The following is a 22657-nucleotide window of genomic DNA, read 5'->3' as shown; positions in this document are numbered from 1 at the left end:
AAATACTTTACTGCCCATACAACTGCTAAAAGTTCTTTTTCTGTTACTGTATAATTCTGCTCAGCAGAGTTTAACTGTCTTGACGCATAGGCGATAGGGTGTTCTATTTCCATTAATCACTTTGTCCCTAATACTGCGCCAAGTGCAACATTACTTGCATCAGTGCTTAAGACGAATTCCTTGGAGAAATTTGGATACACTAATAAAGGTTCAGTTACAAGGATGGTCTTCAATTTTTCAAATGATGTGTTTTTCCGCTTCTCTTCGTTCCACTCAAACTTTTGGTCTTTTTTGGTTAAATTTTGTCAGAGGTTTAGGCGATGTCGGCAAATTTTCGGTATATGCCTCCTATAGTAACTACATAGTCCCTATAAATCCACGGAAGTTTCCTTTTCATTCTTGGGTCTTGGAAAATTTTTGACAGCTTCAATCTTATTCTGACATGGTTTGATTCCATCTCTCGATACAACATGGCCTAGGAAGTTAATTTCAGACTTTGCTATTTGTGCATTTCTTCAACTGGATACTCAAATTTACCTCTTGAAATCTCTCTAGAAACTTCACTAAGATCTTTAGCGTGCTGATCAATACTCGAACTGAAGATTAGGATATCATCCATGTAGGGCAAACATGCTTTTCCTTTCAGACCTGTGAGAGTAGTATCAACCAATCGTTGAAATACAGAAGGAGAATTGATCAATCCCATTGGCATGTGCGTGTATATTCATAATGACCATCAGGAGTAACTGAAGGCCGTCTTCTCTGTCTGGACTTTCAGGGTGCATTTTTACCTGATAGAAACCTGAATTCAGATCCAGTGCCGAGAAAGAGTACTGACTGCCCTCCTAACATGTCTAAAGTTTCATGTATATCTGGAAGGGGATATATTTCCGGAACTGTAATTTTATTGAGTTCACCGATAGTCTACACATAGACGATTAACTGATGGTACCATCAGAGCCTGCTTTCTTGGGGACAATGATTTACCGGTGCTGACCCATGGGGAAGTACTGGGTACAATTACAACCTTTATCTAATTGTTCTTGTATCAAAATTTTTGGTATAGAGTACCTCTCTGTGATTGTGGCACTCTGTAAGGTTTCTTATTGATCCGGAGGATGTTGGCTCGTGTTGATTTTGTGAGTAACCAAAGAAGTAACACCCCAAATTCTCTATTCCTCCTAAGCTAAATAGACGCTTGTAGCGTTTGGAGAACATTTTTTAATTTATTTTGGTCTTCCAGTTGGGAGGTGCTTTAATTTTTCTTCAAGTTTTCCATTGAATTCCCTCTGTCCTATTTTTGTGTTAGATTTTACTCGTTTCCATGCTCCTTTATTTGCTTCACTGTGTGGCTCTTCTATTTTGCAGAGCAGCGTATTCTTGTATATCACTAAATTTTCAGAGGTGATATTTATGATTTTGGTCCAACACATTCCTTTATTTATATTCACTTTTGAAAGGCTTCTAGCGACAATTGATGCCATGAACTTTTACTAACGCTGGTTCTGTAATTACTGTTTTTCCTTCCATTTGTTCCATTTGATCCTTTTTGTTTTTTTTTGCTTAATTTTACTTGAATAAGCATTTCTGAACGGGCAGGCACGTTGATGTTTGTGCGACTATAACGCTAAAATGTCAGGTATTTCTTCCTTCTTCAGGATTTTGTTTTGGTGGATTAAGGTTTGTTTTGAACTTGTTTCGTGGGAACATTGAACAAATGCCAATGCCACTTCTCTCTGCTTCGAGTTACAGGGGATTCTCTTTCATGGAAACTGCATGCTATCTTGTTTCCAATAACTCAGAGACTTATTCTCAAGGTCAATCACAGCCTTTTTTCGTTTCAAAAAACATCGTATCCTAGGATAGCAATATAATCTTCAGGGAGATCTGTTGCTACGAAGTCACATTTTAAATCAAGTAACTCCAGTTTGCAAAAAGGTCTCTGTTACAGTGCCGTAAACGTTCATAACAGCACCAGTGATACCTCGTATTTGGATTTCAGTTGGAGTTAGCTTGTTCTGAGCCATTGTCCTATCGATCAGTGATACTTGTGCTCCTGTATCGATTACAATGAGACCGTTCACTCCTCCTATGCACCCCTTGTACAATTAATTCACTCACATTTTTCTTGTGTCAAAGTGGCAACAGCTTTGAAATTCAACTTTCGCCTGTCTGAGTCCCGTGTGGTTTCAGATTTAATGATTTCTGAGGTTCCCAGCGGCGTGCCTGGGTCCCTCGTTGTGGTTTAACGTGTTCGAAAGCTGATCCACGTCCTCCATGCTGATAACCCTCTGCTCCTGAAGGTTCCTCCTCTAGCTGCGCCTCTTCCTAATGCTGTATTTCTCATACCCCAACAATTGTTTTGCTGTGTGTCCAGGTTTTTCGGCAATTTTTCACAATAATAGGTAGTTGTTTCACTTTTTACTTCTACAATCCCTCTCTTTGTGACCTTTCTTATTCTTTCTTACATGTATAACATACAATATCTACTCGCCTGGATTGGCATTCTCTGGCTTTATGGGCCTGGTTTTCCCTCCTCCTCCCCAACAAGTGTAACACGGTAGTAATCGGTGATCGTTTTTCCAAAAACTCGCCTTGTTGTCCTTCTCCTCAAATTCGGATGGTCTTTTCTCTAAGTTGTTTAGAGCTAGGCTTAATCGCCGTGGTTACAGCTTCTCTGAATGTTTTAGGGAAACTTGATCCTGGTCCTGGCGTCCTGCCGTCCTATTTTCACCATTTAATCCTCTTACAAAGGCATCCATGGCTTCTTCTATCGGCCTTCTTCTCTCCTCAGAATTTGGTTTTGCTTCAGCGTTGTTTGTAACTCTTAGAGTTTTAATCACTGACCCTTTTTATTACTCGGTCAGAGAACTGCTCAATAGTTTCTCTCTCTCTGTTTTGTCGTTATGCTAGCCAAATTGCTCGAAAGTAGTAATGATCTGGTAGGCTATCGCCGAATCTTTCCATAAAAGCAGCTTTTATTTCTTCTAAAGTTGTTGAGTTTTTTTTACATTTTTTTCGTCTGACTTTGCAAACTGTAGAGCACTGCCTGTTTAGTTTATAAGTTTTAAAACTTGAAGTTTTTTGAGCTTCAACTCCAATTGCTGAGCTCACCAATTCCTTCGATGTTGTCAAAGAAGGGGGGCGACTAGATCTGCTTTCTCTCCATCGTAATGGGCTATAAACATTGAGACAAGCTCAAATGACGGCTTGCTGTCTGCAAGGGTCATGTCCATCGGGTACGGAGATGTTTCAGTTTTGTTCACACGCGGAGGTAGAAGCGTTGGCTAACGTTTCATCTAGTGTTACTTGAAGCGACCTCACTTTATTCGATATGGCATCAAAGGCGTCTTGGGACCTCAACGGTCTTCCCTTCCCTTCTAGGTGTACAGTGCCCATCGTTAATAATTAAAAAAAATTTGGTTTTCCTCTTTGGAATACAGTAGCTATACAAATTCTCTAGGTTATCAGTGATATTCAATAGTTAACTTAAAACGCTCTTAAATGAAATCCCTAAAAGACATTGACAGCAACAATGTGAATAACTAGTTTCCCTATTTTTCAGTAAAATAACTTTTCCCCTTTTTTTTTTCAATTTTCGATAATGGATCAATCAAACAATAAAGTTTTTTTTCGATTTCCAAATGATACCAATCACTAATAATCGGTAGTATTGAGTTATCAATGGATCAATAGTTCTAACAATGCCTCGATATACAAGTATATCAATACTGTAATGTGACTCAATACAGCTGCAATAATATTAAATAATCGTATTTGTTATATGATATACTATGTGCTATTACTTATATACTCTAATAGTTAATCACATTAACTGATATCACTTTGTTTTCAGTATAATTCGAAATTTACCCTTTTTATAAGTCAGCAAACAAGTTACTTCCAACAATTATTGCTATTATACTCTTTTACACTTATATTAAAATTTCTACGGGTTTCTTTTTGTATACAGATATTAATGAATTATCAATCAAATTGAACAGTAAGCTAATATAGAATCATTGGCATATCCCTATTTCCAAACAAATGATTTTAATCAAACACGTTATTCTGCTTATAATTTACGCTGAAAACATGATGGACTGAATGCCCTGGAGGTGACGACCTGACATGGAGGCTTTGGCAAAATAAAATACTAGGATGTTATCCTTTTAATTTCTCTTATTTAAATAATTCTTGAATCTGTTTGTCAATAAAGAAGTTTAATGCTTAAAGCCTGGCCTCAATGCTGCATTCACCATTTATTTCCAAAGCATTTTGAACCAATATTATTTAACCAACTATTTACTAATAATACGTAGTCTAATCTTAGGTTTCGCCAATGAATTTAATTTAATTAATTTAATTTAGTTTCCCACTGCTCACCAAATAGTGACAGGGACTGCCATCTCGAAGGCTGTGGATGATCGTGACTTGCGTTGACGGAGATGACAACATCTGCGTAGACAGTGGTCGGCAGTTGGTAGTTCCGGTCTGGATCACTGGATGTCCGGTGACGTATGCCCTCCTTGTTCCTTTCTATGTTCTATGATGACGTATGATGATGGCGTCCAACTTCCGCTTCATAGTGTAATGGCGTTGCACATGGTGTAATAAAGCACACAGAACTAATCCAAGTCCATCTTCGTTCATATAAGTTGAATTTACTCGAAATTTAGAAATATAACATTGCAATTAATTTGTAAATGAATTTAGAATAGTAGTTTATTTGGATAATGGAGTGTAAACTGAAATGTTCTAATAATTTTCTCAACCACGTGGTACACTTCTTTATTTCTTTTAGAGTTCTTTTAAAGTTTTGAAATCATTTTGAAATAATTTGCCTGGTTTAATTATCGTATCCCAACCCGCTGGTCACCACTGTAAGCCCTCCGATATTAGCCAGAGAGGCTCATGGTTAATAAAAGGGATAGCGTTTTTGCTGCCAACCACACCCTAGCTCGTAGGGAAATTTAGAATAGTGGGTTGGAGAAGGGTCTTGAAATAATTACTCACGTTTCTCCTTTGTTTGAGTCCAATCTATATTCAAAATGCACTAAAACACTCGTAGGCGCACCCAAACTACTATATGTGTACCGGTGTGTTCGCATCTCACACTCCACCAAAAAAATAGACTTTACTTCACACACTCTACATTGCCAATCCTCCGCCTACCTCCGAGCCCTCAACTCGACTGCCGACTCGTGCTGACGAGTGCTGACCCTTGCATTTCCTCAGCACGGCCAGTCACCTCACATCACGCGGTTAAAGGGACTTGGGTTAGTCCCAGTTAATTTACACACTGTGTAATTACTAAAATACCATTCTAAAAATTACTATATTAAAAATAGTAGTGTGCGTGCGCGCTACAGTACTGTTGTGTTACCCCAGAGGATTCAAGGATCTCATAAATTATACTGTAACTGGGTCAACTCTTGAGGTTTGAACACACCAGCTCACCCACACTAGACGACTCTGATGATGTTTGAAGAGCTATTTCATTAAACTTGAGATTTATCACTCACTTTTGTAATAATTGTTTTTAGTGCTAAATTAGTTTTTCGTATTCTTTTTTTGACTGATTTTAACAAAACTATTATTATGTGGAACAGGGCAATCCTGCTAGGAAGTTTGTACTTAAATCTCATTTAATCAAACACTCATCCTTTCCGATAAATTGTAATACCCTTACAACTGCGATACTGTGATGGTTAATAATAACCCTATGTGGCCCAAACTGTATTCGTAGAATTCGATTGTGAAATACAGAACGTGTTTAAACCCTTTCTAAGATTTTGCATGAATCTCATATATTTGTAATGTATTGACTATGCGTTATAATTTTGACTATTCCTTCTCTTTCTATTATTTATTACTCTCATTGATTGAAACACTAATATATCGTTTAGTATTTATTTAACTACCACTATCTGAACAAAACGTCTGTATTGCGTAGCTAGTTGAGAATGACTTATAAATATTGTAAATAAATAAATACAGGGTGTTTGAAAAGTATGGGTACGGGCTTAATATTTTTTAAAAACCATAGGTGATAACATCTATAAACTTTTCACAGTGTCATAGGCTATGTAAAAACTATTTTTCATTGCTATTACCATGACATGATGCCAACCAGGGGGGACGGCCCACAGAGGAAAAACATGGAAATCTTAAATTGAAGCATGGGTCGAGTGATACCTCATTTGAAAGAGCTCACTTAGTAGAGTTGAATGCCGCAAACCGCATCTCAAAAGGTTTATCCAATCAGAAAATGGCGGCTTGTTTTAGGTACAACATTGTGAAGTACATTATGCGCTGCCATTTCTGACTGGATCGTCGTATTCTGATGCGGTAGGCGGGCGTTTCACTCTACTAACCAATAGTGTTTTCACTGACTTTTTTTTAATTAGCAAATTATGTCATAAAAATTTATAACACAATAAATAAAACTAAAAAAAACATTGGTATTTATGGCCAAAAATCTAATCACTGCTTTTTACTTTAAAATATTTTAAATGTTATATTTGGAAGTATTGAAAATAATACTGGATTTATTAGTTTAGCAGTTCAGTTAATAACATAGAGTGAAACAGACCCCACTAAATACAATAATGTACACCAATTATCTGATGCTCCCTACACAAACTGTTAGAATATTAGATTTTTCATTTACAGACGGTCAACAGGTTTATTATCGATCTCCATATACTCGACTACGTTATGAAATAAGAAAATTGAGTAAACAGACCAAACACATCATCAATAACATATATATTTCATTAAACAATACAAAGCTGAAGTATCAGACATATAAACTCAGGGAAAGACAATGATAAAAAAGTTTTTAATTTATTACAAAAGTAGGTTGACGAGCTAATTATTATTTTAGTTCTGTAGTAGGCCAATAAAGAAGCGTACCAAGAACCATAGCAACCACCGCTACAAGATTTTCTTATGGATATACTATTATCTGAAACTGAAAAAATTTTCTGGAACTCTGTTGGGGCTATATATTTTTTATCAAAACATAAAAAATTTTTTCATGTAGCCTGAGTATATCCTAATCACAAATTACTTATAGTAATGCACACATACATTCCAAACCCAGTTATAACAATGGGGAAGATAGGAAACAAAAATATTGTAACTTTCGAGGCTCCCAAGAGTATTTTAACTGATATTTTATTTAAGTGTTTACCAGCATAAGACACGAGTATGTCAAAGGCTTTATCTTTCATGATTTACAGAAGTTTCAAAATGAAATATAGTTCATCTATGGGTTGCTTCCATCTTTTAACATTTGAAACCACTATTGAATTTTTGATCTTTATGAAAATACGAATAATGCTGAAATGACGTAAGTATAAAATATTAATATGCAGTACACTTTGTCGAAAAATGATTACAAATTACTAAAACTTTGTTATTATTATTCCTACTTCAATTTAAAATAAACAACAGATTTTACATATTTTAATAACAAGACAGCTGCATTCTTCAACGTCTATAAAAAACGTGTTTGAAGTTATCATAAAAACGCTCAAAAGTAAAAGAGCTAGCCTTGATCAATGCATTTATTTTGCAATTAAAAGTTATGTTTAACGACATTTGTTTAAGTTGTTTCAATGTTAGCCAACTACATTTCCGGAATGATACAACACGTAACTAAACAACTGAAGAAGCATTAAAAAACCAAGATTATGCTTTGTGAGATGGGGACAAGCTGATTACCCACCCTTAAGAAATAATCCTCTTACTCCACCATGCTGGTAGAGGTTTGGCAGTCACAAAAAGTCATCTCGTGTTAAGGTTAAGAATTTAGGAGCTCTCCAGTATGTTTATCTAATCCTTACTAAACAAAAAAGTTATTGAAACATAAATAAAATCCTACGTCTCATGGGGGGGGTGGGGGGGGGGGGGGGTGGGGGGGGGGGGGGGTGGGGGGGGGGGGGGGTGGGGGGGGGGGGGGGTGGGGGGGGGGGGGGGTGGGGGGGGGGATAACACATCAGTCACATATTTATTCATCATAATATATGTTAGCCTATTATATATGTGAGATTAAATCTTAATTCAAGATATACGATTATTTTATACAACAGATATTTTATTCACATATTCACACATATTATTTACAAAAACTGTAATTTAACTAACAAACTTTTCAATCTATTTTCATTACCACTACGGATTATTGGGACGAATTGGCCAGGAAGTATTGCAAGGAACTATATTTCCACAAAAATATAATGGTATTAAAAAGGACCCGTGTTTTTTTTTAAGTAATTAAACGAAATCTTTAGATGGATAGTTTATACATTATACGGTACAGATTAGTTATGATAAATAGGGGCGAATTACAAGAACGCATTGAATAGTAAAGGAAATTTTGAACAATTTGGCAAGTATTGTGTTCTCTATTGATGACACGAAACATTAATTTTATGTATTTTTGTGTGGTGCAGAGCCATATTTCTTCAAGGCCTTAATATAGAATGGTATTTCAACCACTTTAACACGATTTATTGCACCACGAGTTATATATGGATACAAATTATCATATTATTATTAGGCTATTCTATGAAATACAAAACTAATAATTTAATATTAAATAAATACGTCTAGATATTTTAATAATAAACATTATATATTTATGCGTATTAATTTGCTATTTAAAGTATTTTACTCAGAATATATTCTGTTATTATGTGTCTACTACATCACCTAATTAAAAAAAAATATTCAAGAAACAAATATTAATCAATCCTGGATCAAAATCGCTTGATGTGTGGACATCAACAATACATTGTATTATAAATACATTATACATGTATTTGACATGTATTGTTATGCTGGTGACGTATACATGGTTTAACAGTGTTTAAAGACTACAAGCCATCTGAGTATTCACTTGATGTGCTCTTGTCTAGTTTGTGTCCAAGTTTTAGTTTATAAGTTTGCGCATTTTGTATAAGTTCATATTGTAAATATGAATGATGTATATTGTGAATATAATTTTCTTATTGGGTCGTTAAGCAAGTTTAAAAAAGCTTTTGATTAGTTGTTTGTAAAATCGTACATTTTGTATAATTGCGCTATATATTAGAGTAGTTATTATTTTTGTATGTAGAAGAATATAGAAACAATGATATATGAGTTAGATATAATAAAGTATTATTTGGTGAAACGAGTGAGTTCCTTTTGTTGTTGAATAGGAACTCGATTTATTATAGACGCTTTGTCAAAACTCAAAGAGATTTCTCTATACGCTTTTATGCAATACTATATTATTCATTCTCAAAGAGTGTAATAGTGTGTGAAGCGGGTAACATATTGGGTACATAGGTGCCTATAGATAAAATTAATACTATATATAAAGTGATAATTCATCAAAGTTGCAAGTAATGCTGAATATTTGTTGAGCTTAACTCATGTTATTTATTCTGAGTTTTGATTTTGATCTTCAACGTATAAAAGCGAGAGACCTTCACCGTATATGTGAATAGTATTTGCTTGTATCCATATGGTTGCTTAATCAAATATGAGACACTGTATTAATAATAATTAAAGATTATATTTACAAAACAATATTTAACGATGAGAGGTATATAGTGGGGAGCTGGATTTGATACGGATTTACCTAACCAAGTGTATGTAATAGTTTAAATTTGTGAGCTCAAGGGAAATAATATTGACTAAGAAATATGAAAATGGCCAAGTTGCAGTTATCCTCTGAGCTGTTGTTACTGAGTGGGGTTACAAAGACGTGCTCGTTATAATCGTTTTTAGTTCATAACCTACGCGCCATTTTAAAAAGATGGTCCTGGAAAAATTACTAAAGGAGTTTTAGGGGGTATGTACTACATTTCAAGAATATTATGGTTGATTACGTAAAATCCAATTGCGGGTGGACTATACCGCGGGGGACTTGATTCAATAGAGACAAACATAAATCCTGTTAATCTTATTACGTTTATGTTTATATGACTTAGTTAGATTTTGGTAACAACATCATGAAATCGCTCTTTTACGGGTAGACGTGGGCGTGGGCGGGGCGTATTTTGTTTATAATATAGAAGATTATAATATTGCTCTAAGTAGTTCAATCAAGACGGTGTAGGGAGCATGAGTTTGGGGCCTAAGAAATATTTGTCAACAATCTAAAATAAAATACCACTACTATATATATATATATATAGTTTATGATGATATATATATATATATATTTATATATATATATATATGACGTGTAGCGAGTGACATTCATAACCACAAGTATGGGGACGGATAAAGCGAATAGATTGTTATTATTTATACGCCAAGGCTTTACAGTGGAAGGTACTTGTTCGCAAAAGGGCGGGGGGGGGATAGAATAGCTAAAAATGTCTTTATATATATAAGGTGGAAGTTATGAGTTACTGAACGACAATACAGATATAAAACGTAATGGAAAATTTTTAGTTCGCACTAGCCTGCTAAGGGTCTCACACCTATAATTATTACAATCTACATTTATAAATTAGAAACTAAAAAATATTCAAAAATTAATTTGAAAAAAATTTGAAAAATATTTATTTGTTTTGTATTAGTCGATTTTACATTAATTAAAGACTTTATCCCTTGAGAATGGTATTTATGTAGGTTTAGTGTGATTATTTAATTATAAAACCGCAAAAAAATTTAGCTTTTGACAATAATACTCCTTACATCTTCAGTGATATTAAATCGTGTAGCGAGCGAGACGAATGCGTTTTATTGTGTTTAGCCTAAGTGTTGAGATTTAAGCACAGATCACCTGTTAAAAAGTTTTAGCTATCCTTGGCGTTTACTATGTTCATCTGCCCAGGACGCACAATCTAGTGAGGAAGAAATTGGATCATCTACCTAACCCAGATTTTTACGTCGGTAGGATATAAGAACTACATACCTAGGAGGGTTCAGTCATTGATAGGAGATTTTGAACCAATATTTCACGGTTATCAGCTAAGAGCGTTCTTATAATGGAAAACATTTTTTGCAATTAGGTGGTCCTAATATTTCTCATTTTTACCCGACCCCTTAAATAGCTTGTCAGCCCATAAGAACGGAAGAGGTCTTAACTAGGATTAAAGAAGGAGAGGGTGAAAAAAAGTTCCTCAGTCTTCAGGTTCTTAGTGAACGCGATGCATAACCAAAATCCGATTTGCATGCAATTCTGTGTAACCTGATCCACGGTATGATTCAAATCGCCATATATAGCACTCCTTGGGCGTTGTGGATTAATTATGAATAACTGGTATAAAGGTAGAAGGATACAATATGTGACGATTCTATCCTGTATTTCTATTGCGAAGGTATAGGGGATTTTTAAATAAATGTGGGGCTGTAATTAATTTGGCCACATAACTTTAATCACGGTTTATTATGAAACACAACACAAAACTTGTAAGCGCTCATGATAACCACTGTGTTTCTGAAGATGCTTGCTTATTTTTAAATTGTATTAAAATTTTACTATACTCGCTTACATTGGAAATATTATTGAAATTACGGATATACTTTTATGAATGTAGATTATGTTATACTATAACATAAATTTTATTTTACAGAGAATTGCACATATCCTGGATAATAATATGAGAAAGAAATGTATAAGAAATCGGATTTTATTATTTTCTCACCCCTTTCTAGGCGGTAACAACACTTGTATTCCTCCTGATATGATTACTTATACAATTTTAAACGTGAATAATTCAATATAAAAACACAATTGACCTGCTTATTGAGAACTGATGAAGTAGGAACGACCTCTATCTTTTTTGATAAGACAAATGAAAATCAAAGTCCCTCGACCTCGCAAAAAGACGCCTAACTACTGGTCTATTTCAATTTGCGGAACAAATTCTCACCTTGGTCTCCAATAGTTGCTTTTCAGCCAAACCATAAATATCTATTAATCTAAAAAGAATATGTTAAATTAATTAAATAACTGTTTGTGTATTGTTGTGTTTTAAAACAGTTATAATAGTATGTTTTCAAATTTAAGTTAACTCGATTATTAAAATTGTGTTTTTATTTATACACTAAAAGAAAAGAGGTTAATCTTGATAGTAACAATCACTTCTTACACTAAACCATTCTGCAAACCACTGATTAAGCATAGATTAAAGATAATATCTAAACAACGGGAAATTAAAATTTTGTATACTTTGACCAAACTAATCATTTTGCTACTGTTTAGTATTATAAAGTGCTTTGGTTAGGTACCATAATGTACATGTTAAAAAGGCAAACCTACTATCTAACGTTTACTTATGAACCTTAAAGTCTGTTATAATTAAATTAGTTGTCTTTTTACAGAAATTAGACTTCTCTTGTGTTATGTGATACAAATTTTCTTTGTTTGGAGAAATACGCCAAAATAAACTATGGACACAAAAAATGAGAAAGACCATAGTAAATTACCATGACCATAAAATATAAGAATAAAGAATAAATAATAACTTATTTCTCTTTTTACATCACAATATATACAATTATACATCAACATAGTTGACAATTTTGTTTATAATATGTAATAGTAGATCACGTATTTTACGTATTTATGGTCCTTGGCCAGGACTGACTTATCAAAACTATAAGTTTTATCTTTACAATATTTTAAAATGACAAAAACAATGTGTCAAGCACAATGAAAAAGTCTGTACAAGGTTTTTTAACTTAATAAAACAAATTATTTACTCGTAAAGAATACATAAAAGTTAAATAATCGTTAAGTACAAGAAATGAAACTATGAAAATAATAGCTGGAGATAACAAAAAACATAAAGATAATTGTAGGGCTAACATTACATCTTAACTTTTGTTATAATATAGAGAAACTATAGGGCCTCCAAGGCTAGGCCTGTTCGGAGGGGTTCCAGCATAAAAAACAATAAATAAACACAAATAGTTATCAGCGAAACAAAAAAATCACACAAAAAAATAAACCAAATTTCTCGCTAAGGAAGAAAGATACATAATATATATTTACATAAAATTCTATTTCCCAAAAACAATATATTTTAAATCTGTATAAACTTGATTTTAAATTTGAAATTTACATCTACTCTAGAACTAATGTGGTTTTTTGTCCAAAATGATTAAGAGGATAATAATGAAAATTTATATAAAAGTGATTAATATTAAAAGCTAAATTCTTGAAATATTTAGAACGATATCTATATTATTTATATCCATGTGAGCCACTTTTTTTTTTAGTTTTTTAAAAATATACAAATTTTTATTTGTTGAGTTTTTTAAATGTGGCTTTGGCAGCCTGGTTAAACAAACCAAGGGTCCAATAAAAATAAAAGAATTTGGTAAAGAATGTACTTTTTTTTTTCAGCTTTGGAAACTTCAGCATTAATCTGCATTCTCTAAGTTTACCTTTTGTATTCATTAATTTGGTTGAACAGAAGTGTTATCATACTAAAAATAACATTTTAAAAATCTTAAAAAACGAATTAAATGTTTCAAAGAGAAAAAACTTTTCAACTGTTTAAATAGTGGACGAGAGGGGTTTCAGTTATTTTTTTTTTAAGTTATTATTCTGTGACTCAACTAATGTTTTTTGCGTGGTAAGTATAATTTGAATTTCATTATTTATGTCTATAAAGTATCCACCCCCAAAGGGGAAATAATCCATATTCAATACGACTTTGTACAAGTGCAAAAATATAGCATTCTAAGTATGTTTGCAGAGCAACACATAATTTTTCAGAAAATAAAAGAGTTCTTTTTGTTAAAATTAACCGGTTATTTAACTTTGTTTTGAATATTTGTTTATATGAATTTTTTCCAATTAACTTCTTGATCGTAAAAATAACACCTAGGTATTTTTAAATTTTTTAGTTTTTTCAACGACTTTGGAACATTTATTTGGTTATTAAACAGATACTTGAATCCATAATACAACCTGACAACATTTATAAATTTATGGGTGTTTTTCATCAAACCCATCTTTTCTTAAGCTAAAATTAATATACATAGGTTTTTTTCAGTACTATAGTAATATATGGTTCATTTTGAGACCACCACTGTATTGCCTGTCAGATTCTTTTATTACATAGCAAATATGAATATCAGCCAACAATTATCTTTTACGTAAAACTGAGCGCAGTGTCGTACCGCAAAAGACGTCATCTTTTACCTTCAAATTTTGCATTACATAGGTCATTGTATATATATTATTGAAATAAGAATTGGGCCCGTTATAAAACGGATCCTTGAGGAAACACCGTTGAGAAATTGTACCAGGTTTCGCCTGTATGAGTGGCGCACACTTTGGACACATTGACGGTCTATTTTTTAAGTATGCTTTCAAAACCATTTGTTTGGTTTACTCCTCTGATTCCAGAATTTGATGCATTTTAATCAAGTATAGGAAAGAATATCATGATCCACATGTATCAAAAGCGTTTTTTTATATTCTAAAAAAAAGGCCACATAATACATTTATTTAGGTTTAAACCGTCATAAATGTTTGACAATGAAATGCATGTAGGGCATTTTCAGTCGTTTCATATTATCTCTAAAAACCAAAACTGATTTTGACTAAAAAAAAAACGCGTGTTGTTAAGAAATTTTAAAAGCTTCTCTTTTCATTATGTTTGTTTCATAAACTTTTTCTTGAGCAAACAAAGAAAAGTAAATGGAGATTGGGCGATAATTGCTACATTGACTGTTTGGTCCTTTCTTATAATATAGGAATATACAACTGCTTGCTTCAATTGGTTTGGGAAAATACCATGTTCAAAACCTTGAATTTATCAGATACGCAAGAATTTCAACTATTTCCCGTGCCAACACTGTTTTGATAAGATTAGAACCTTATATTATCTATAACCAGGAGAGGTATTATTTTTTTAAGGAATTTATAGCAATATTTACGTCTTCTTTGAAAATAGCTTCTAAAAAACATTGATCTGACTTGATACACATCGTCAAAATAGCTTTTAAAACTTAAAGTTGAAAAATTCATGGGCAAATTGCTATCTAAATCTAAGTTATCTATTATGTTCAAAAAATATTCATTAAACTCATTTGCTACAGTCCTTGAGTCGTATTCAAGTTTATCATTTATATTTATATACAATCCAACAGATTTTGAATTTACTTTCATTTGATTAGTTATGCCATTTAAAAACCTTCCAAGTATTTTTTGTATTACCTTCACATTTTTCAAATTGTACTTTATAGTAATTATTTTTTAGCGCTCTTATTTCATCTTGTAACTTGTTTCTAAATATGGTATAATAGTTTTTTAGATTAATATTATTAGGATGATTTTTTTACAAGTTTGAATAAGGAGTTTTCTCTTTTTAATTTTTCTACAAATAAAATCATTTATCCAAGGTTTTATTTGTTTTATTTTTTTATTAAAAGTTAATATTTCTTCACTTTGTTTTATATATATATATCTGAAATAAGTCAATGAAAGAGTCAAAAGCAGACGACGGGTCTTGATCGTTGTAAACATGAGACCAGTCGGCTTCACGCAACAGCTGTCCCAGCTTATCACAGTTGACGCGCGTCCTGAGCGGCTGAGAGGTTGGCAAGGGCTCGTCCCCCTCCCCATCCCCACCGACCAGTGATAAGCGCACACACAACAGTGAGTGGTCAGCGATACCGGCGTGTATTGTTGAGACATCCACTAACATCCTGTATCGGCACGCAATACGGGCGAAAACATGATCAATACAGGTGGCCGAGTCTGCCGCAATACTTGTAGGCTCATGATTTAAACTTTCTAATCCATTCATCGCCAATAACCTCAGATAGCTATCAACAAGTTGCGTGTTTTCTAATATATTTATATTCAAATCACCAACAATAAAAAAAATATTGATATTTATTGAAACTATTTAAAACTACTGAGAACTCATTAATGAAAGAATCTATTGAATGGAAATATAATTTGTTATACAGATAATAACACAAATTTCATAACCAAGTATATTAATTATAATTTTTAAGGCATCAGCTGTTTGCATTTGAACTATTGAAGAATGTATAACTGAAATTGAACTGTTAACATAAACCGCAATGCCACCCTGATCTATAACTATCGTTGAAATTTGAATACAAAACATAGTTAGGTATTGAATATTGATTTATTTCGTTACTATTAATCCATATTTCTGATAGAATAATTATATCAGGATAAGTCTTTTTCTGTGACATTTCTAATAAAAATAGATCAAAATTTTTCCTAATACTTCTAATGTTTTGATGAATTAGTTTAACTAAAAAACTACTAATTATTGCTGAAAAAATAAACTATTTACAAGAAACAAATAGTTAATAATGATAAATGAAGAAAAGAAAATATAGAGCTAGGAAAAAAAAATATACATGATATAATCTACATTTTATACATACATATATACATATAAATGTATACATCTACATACACACACACATAAAAACATATTGAAACACATAAATATACACATGTTGTACACATTATTCTGATTACAATGAGATTACTTAGTGAGATTATGGTTAAAGTTTAATTTTAATTATTCTCTTCGTTACTAATTATTAATAATTATAATGTACTGAAATATGTACAATATCTTAATCATAACACTACTTTTAGATAATTTAAATCTACATCTAAGCAGTGGCTTACGTCTATTTCCTGAAACCTGGAATTTACGACGTTCGATTACCAGAAAGGTATTACTCAATGTATGTTAGAGCAGTCCATTGCCAACCTCTTGTGTTTATATATTTGTTTAATGTGTTTATAATTTTTAAAGCTGAAGAAGAGCTTAGATTGCAGTCCTCGAAACGTACTGTTTAATAAAATAACCTCGTAACGTAACGTAACAAATAATGATTTAAAATATCCGAAATCTGACTACCCTTTAAAATCATCTATTATCATTAAAAAGTATAAAAGCATAAAATTTTCAATACAGTTAGGAACACATCCTATCTTACATTTACTGAGTTTTTTTATGAGTTTTAACGTATAACTCCTTAAGGAATTTGAAATGAATCTTAATAAAGCAGTAAAACGTTTAAGAACGATAAATCTCTCACGCTTCTAATTAGAATTACAAACAATAAAATTCAGCAAAATTATTCAGATCTCCATATTTACAGCAAAGACGTTTGGGTCAGGGACTGTCAGTAATTGATCTGTTAATACTTGAATTGTTTTTTCTTTAATAGCTTTTCTTCTCATTATTTTAATGCTTACCATTTGCTAGCATCTTCTATAAAAGCAATCTCAACCAATATTGTATCTCCCATAACCCATATATTCATTATATTCATAACAGTTTAACAATAGTCTTTTTGATATGTAAATCTCTGTACTCAGTTATCGTATAGAAATTGTAGTTAAAAATGTTTTATTTAGTTTTTGGGAATTTTTATTTATTTGCAGTCATCAGGTTCTAGTACACATTCCTAAAACTATAGGAGAAATGTATGTTATTCTACCCCATGGTCAGTGCATAACTCTTGTAGCTTTTTTTTTACTTAATTTTAAATACTAAAATATAGCTTTTAATAAACTATAAGACTATTTTAATGTTAATAATATATTAGGAAACTCTTCCTAAATCAATAATGCAATACCAGTTTGCATTAGCTTTTAGAGATTTACTCTTGGGAGTGTAAAGTACAAAGCACAACAAATGGGGCAAAGTTAATCACCAATTAACAGAAGCCTGTCGAATAGATGAAATCAGAGTAAGGTTATGTATTGAGTTTGAGTGAGTGTACTGATACAAAAGTTCTGGGTCATAAATTACTACATGACCATAGTTGGTTAATTACCGTACATCATTCAAATAACCTTAGTGCTCTTTATATTCCCATCGATATTTTGTAGCACTAATGTAATCCTTTTACATTTAACTTGATGTGGAAGATACTGTAAATCGGATTTCTCAACTGCCTCGCTCTTAAAATAAACGAGTTAGGGGTACGCCACACCACGTGTCACTTGCGTATGAAAACGCGTATAGATGCCAACGTCTGCGGAACTATGTAACATGCCAAAATATCATATTTTAGTTTACTAAGATTTTTCAAAAATGTTATTATTCTGCAATTATTTAGTTTCAATAATTGTTACCTACAATTTCACAAAGTAAACCTTTTAAATCTTTCCAGATTGTCATGCAAAAATTTATTTTTTCTCAGCCTATTGAGTAATAATGTGCAAATATTAACGGTTTCTCGTTGTAAATTTACAGATAGGATTCGGTGTAAGCACAAGGTTTGCAGGGTGATACAGAGAGTATTTTATCAATATAATGTCTCCTCTTGTTGTCGTACCTGTTACTTTAATCACGTAAACAAATACTCCATAAAATGTTCAGAGATTTAACATGAACATTATTAGGGTGCCTGGTTAACTTACAGGCAAATTGTTATTTCGAATATCCTCCCAGACTACGCCCCACTGGTATCTATAGTTGTGAAAGCTCCCATACGATATTCAATACAGCCAACAAATCGTATTGATTGAAAGAGCCAGGTAAATTTAATACGGTTGTTTGTAAACATTATTTTACTGGAGCTCAACCAAGTGTTTGATTAATTTAACTATTATTATATCAAATAATCAAATTACATTTATAGACTTCAAAGGAAAGAATTAAGATTAACAGAAGGCAAAAATATATTTTATTCTGAAATCGATATTGAAATTAAAAATTCAACTAGGTAAATAAAAATTATACCTTTTAGAAAATAATTATTTTATTAATTCGTACGTTTTATGGCACAATGTTATTTAAGCAGAGACTGGTCCGCTTCCTGTAAAGCAGATATCTAATATCATAAAGGTTTTACCGTCTAAAAGGCCTTTATAAAACCTCCACTTCTGTTTTTTAATTTTACCAGAAATTTAAGCTTTCTCAGCACTTGGAGTACGTATGTTGCATTTTTTTAACGGGGCAACAAGGCAAAAGTAACTATGGTACACTAATAAGGCACGAAGACCCATACAGCAAAGTACAGTTTCACACAAATAATGCCCCATTGGCGTTACTGTTTTTTATATCACGAGGCTGAGTGGTATTTATTAGTTCTATACAATACGCTATAAAACATAATGCATTATAGATTTATTTTAAATGGTTTGGAGGTAAAAATTAACATAATGAATCCATTATTTTATAAATTTGTAACTGTAAAGAACTAACATCACCATTATAGAATTAAATTACTAGTACTATAAACCTTTAAATTATTAGTTTGCTTTGTGAAATAATATATTAATAATATTTAATATATATTAAATTATCTAAATATCTAGAAGTTTTTAGAAAATCCCACATAGTCTACAGGAATTAAATATGGTCCATGAGGTCTAAAAATTCAACTAGTCCCTCGCTGTGAATATACGGGTGTAACTTATTTTCACTAGCGTCTAATTTTTGGTAATTAATAATTTAAATTAATTCCCAAAATAATTATAAAAAAATAAAAAAATCTCATCAATTTTCTAGTTTTTATTTTCACATTAGTATGGTCCTTGTAATTGGATTTTATGAGGACAAAAGATTTAGATCTAAAAAGTAATATTAACCCAAATCGTGTGGAGTGACATCCGTCCATTTTCAACGAATTTGATGTGTAACTTGGAAATAGAAAAAGAAAGGATCATAACAAAGGAAGTCTGTGCTCGTTTTCAATACATTACAGGTGTCCCAAACAGACACATACACTTAAGTTTTTAAAAACCGGAACGCATTTAATTTACATTTAAAGATTTAATATCAAATTAAAACTGCTTATCTAGCAATTGAATTCTTTTTTATCAATATTCTTCTTGGTTTTAGTTCCTTAAGCAAAGGCTCAGATTGAATTACAGGACCGATTAAACGTGTGACAGTATAAAATAATACGACTCTTGCTTGTTTTCTTAATATAAATATAGTTTTTGATTATTTCTGATAAAGCAGCTTTACCAACATACGAAATCTATGAATATTGTGCTATCAGAAGTTGTCTTTAAAGTACCAAAGTTTTTTTCGTTATATTCACGTCCTGTCCTGTAGTTACCCAGACAGCACTTGAGTTGCGACTAATAGTTGGTTATCTTAACTGTCCATATAACTTAATAGAATGAGATAATTATAGATCATCCTAAACGAAGTTTAAAAAAACATAAAATATATAATGGAATGTTCCAAAGACAATTAAAATTTAAGAATAAAATACTAGTCCTATTTGAATTAGAATCATGACAAATGTTATTGAGAATTTTAAAAGAATAAATTTAACAAGACCTTTTTTATGACAATGATATACTGAGTTTTTTTTATAACGTACATTTAGGTTTTATATTTATAAAATTTTAATTATTCGTAATTTATTATCCAGTTGTGTAAGGTGAATTTAAGTACAGAATCACTGAATGATAATCTGTAGAACTTCTTTTTCCCTTTTATCGTTTGTCATCTTTGCGTATTGTTTTTAATAACGTTCATTTTGTTACATTTTTTTATTACACACTGGCCTTAACCTTTAAACTTGAACATTTGGATATAACAATTTATATTTAGATTTTTAGATTCCCTATTACTAGGCATTTGTATCGATAAAGTGAAATTATAACTGATTATTTCTAACTATCATTCTATTACCATGTAGGGTTTTTAAAAACTCTTTAAAACTTAATAATATATTTAGGACAAGCACCGTTGAATCATATATAGAATGTGATGCTTAATTAATTAGTAATCTTCAACATATGTTGGCTGAAGATGGGTTTTCCACAGCGAGGATGACACGCTACAAGTGAGATGATGAATTTAATATAACGGATTTTTTCGATGCGGGGAAAGTTTAACATATAAGAATCATGGTATGAGAAATAATAGCAAATCATTTCTTGCACTTTTCATTCCTGCAATTAGACACGCATTTCACTATTTGTACTGATTGCCCCAATTATTTAATGGAATATCGTAATATATGCAAATAAAATTGTAAACTAAGTGTTACAAGGGATTTTGACAAACCCTCCTGTAAAAGGCTCTAGTACGGATATACGAGGCACACTACATTTATCTCTCTTCTCTCTCTCTTTCACCTAGCTTATTGGCATGCCGCTGCCGTCGATTGTGAATATTTTATCACAGTGTCCCTAAAATGTTCAGAGGTTTATTCTCTTATGAATTTCTATTTCGTCGTGTGTTGTATTTTATTGTCACAACCATCCTGTTATTAATAATTTTCTCTTGAGTAAAGTAAATTTTTACAGTAGGTCAAGAAATGATGAATATCTCAATGAAAACCTATAGTTCCTATTTCCTAACTATTGTATTTAAATTGTTTTGTATTGATGTTGAAGCTTACTTTTAGGAAAATTATTAATGGATCAGCAATATGTTTTATAAAAAATAAATGGCATTATTCCTTTTAAGCACACGTTACAATACTAATAATAATGTTATTAGGATAGTGAATACAAGTAAGTTAAAACTTGCTAAACCCAAATTGTCATAGAGAATATTATAGCTTTAAATACCGAGATATCATTGGGAGCGGAATCTTTTTTTAAACAACAGAATGAAATCATTATTTTTGTTAGAAGGTAGTAATAATGAACTCAAGGTGTAAAAATTATTTTTATTAACATGTTCCAATCAACTTGTACGTTAATAATGAGTATTTAAAATGCACTTATTAAAAAGTTTGTAAATCATATAGTTTTAAAAACAGTAATTTGTAAACTGATGAGAAAATGCTTTAATGGTAAAGGATAAAAGGGTTACTACACTAGAAATAATAAATAAATATTGACATCAACTATAATAATTAGCTTTCATTATCGCTAGAAAATAAATGATATAAAAAGGAAAATGAATAACCCATAATTTGTCCTTAGGGATTTTTTGAAATTTGTATTTGGTAACATCGAGCTTTAAATTGAAATCAATCTCAGTGTAACACGAGAGAATTGCCCCCTTCAGATTGAGGTGATGAAAACTTAAATCCAATGAGCCTTTTTGAACGTCAAAGTGGGGGGGGGGTGGGGGGGGGGGGGGGTGGGGGGGGGGGGGGGTGGGGGGGGGGGGGGGTGGGGGGGGGGGGGGGTGGGGGGGGGGGGGGGTGGGGGGGGGTTTCTCCACCAACTTATATTTAATACAAGTTAATAAATGACTATTCTAAAACAATCCAAAACTGATTGTGTTGATAATGTTATTATTACTTTCATATGTGGACACTTTTTATTTATCTCCTTTCGGGGTGATAGGCTCCCGGAAAACAATCTTTTATGTTCACTATCAAACAAAAGGGCAACACCACACGTTTTCACATACGCCATTTACGACCGATGGAACTCGATTCCTTCTTTGCTGGAAGCATTGAGGCACAACGTCGAGACGTTCCTCTTACTGGCATGTGTGGCATTTTCCGTAAAACGAAGTTTCTTGTGGGAAACTTTGGTTTTGTAGATTGTTGATTTGGAGTTGAAGAACTTCGTCTTCCTCTAGTTTCTCCCACGTTGTACTCCCAGAAGGGCTTTTGAACACGCTTCTCTCAAAACTCTTTTAGTGTCAGTGGTTTTCCCAGGGATAGCATTGAAAATATGATAAAAGAGTTTACTATGGTTGTGACCAGAAAGTGCCAGAAGAAATTCTGTGCCACCACTATTTGGACT

Source organism: Homalodisca vitripennis, chromosome 5 (genome assembly GCF_021130785.1).
Source record: "Homalodisca vitripennis isolate AUS2020 chromosome 5, UT_GWSS_2.1, whole genome shotgun sequence".
Classification (NCBI taxonomy): domain Eukaryota; kingdom Metazoa; phylum Arthropoda; class Insecta; order Hemiptera; family Cicadellidae; genus Homalodisca; species Homalodisca vitripennis.
This window is presented reverse-complemented; position numbering follows the sequence as displayed.